The sequence below is a fragment of the Octodon degus genome, unplaced genomic scaffold (genome assembly GCF_000260255.1).
Source record: "Octodon degus isolate 3935 unplaced genomic scaffold, OctDeg1.0 scaffold00061, whole genome shotgun sequence".
Taxonomy (NCBI): Eukaryota; Metazoa; Chordata; class Mammalia; order Rodentia; family Octodontidae; genus Octodon; species Octodon degus.
In genome coordinates, this window is record NW_004524637.1 from 2655234 (window position 1) to 2656191 (window position 958).

The 958-nt window shown below is 43.5% G+C and overlaps 1 protein-coding gene across 2 annotated transcripts in view; it reads left to right on the top strand.

The window, feature by feature from the left end:
* Morc3 (MORC family CW-type zinc finger 3) overlaps positions 1–958 on the top strand; it is a 54988-nt gene that overhangs the window by 37638 nt on the left and 16392 nt on the right. The gene's annotated exons all lie outside the window — the stretch shown is intronic.

Consider the following 958-nt stretch of genomic DNA (forward strand, 5'->3'; position numbering starts at 1 on the left):
CTTGCCCATCTTCTACATATAACTGTATGGCTTGACATTGTCATGTTTTCTAGCTCTTCTCCTTTCCCTCTCTTGATTAGTTAGTCCTTGAGATCCTGTTTTCCTTTTACTTGTATTATACCTTTCTATTTGTATTTCTTCTTTTGAGTTCTTATACTAGGGAAACTGTATTTTGCTTTTCATTGTGTATGTGTGGATTTTCTGTTTGCTTTCTCTTTTTAATGGGGTATGCTAGGGATCAAATCCTGCTTCTTACGTGTGTTATAGCAGGTAGGTACTTTACCCCACTGAGTTATGCCTTCAACCGAGTTAGAGGAATATTTTGGACAGGACCCAAAGGTATGATTTTAGTGGACAAAATGAAAGACATACAGCATATGTTGGTACAATGTAGGACCGTTGAAAATCTTGTAAATTGCTGGTAGGCATGGAAATTGCTGATCATTCTGAAAACAGTTGAAGGGCTGGTGAGATAGCTCAGTGGACTAAGTGCCTACTTAAGTAAGCACAGAGACAGGGTTCTGTCCTTGGCACCACATGCCGGGCTGGCCCCACCCCCATGTCAGCCCTACACCTGGGTGTGCTGAGGCTGCATGTGAGTCTGGGCATGGTGGCACTCGCCTATAATCCCAGCACAGGGGAGGCTGAAAACAGGAGGATCACTACAAGTCTGAGCTGTGAATGAAACTCTGTACCAAACACATAAATTAAAAAAAAAAAATCAGTTGACTACAGCTCATATGGGTGGTCATGCCCCATGACTGCAGCTCCTGCACATCAGCATGTTTTCAGCAGTGGTAAGGGTAGGCTCATAGGTTGAGTAGAGATGTGGGAAGGGAGGAGCATCTTGGAGGGAGGACATGCTCTTTGGATGTCTGTGTGATGTGATAGGGAGCTTCAGGCTCTCCAGTAATTGCCCCACAACATACTTTCTTAACAGTACTAGTACACTATATAT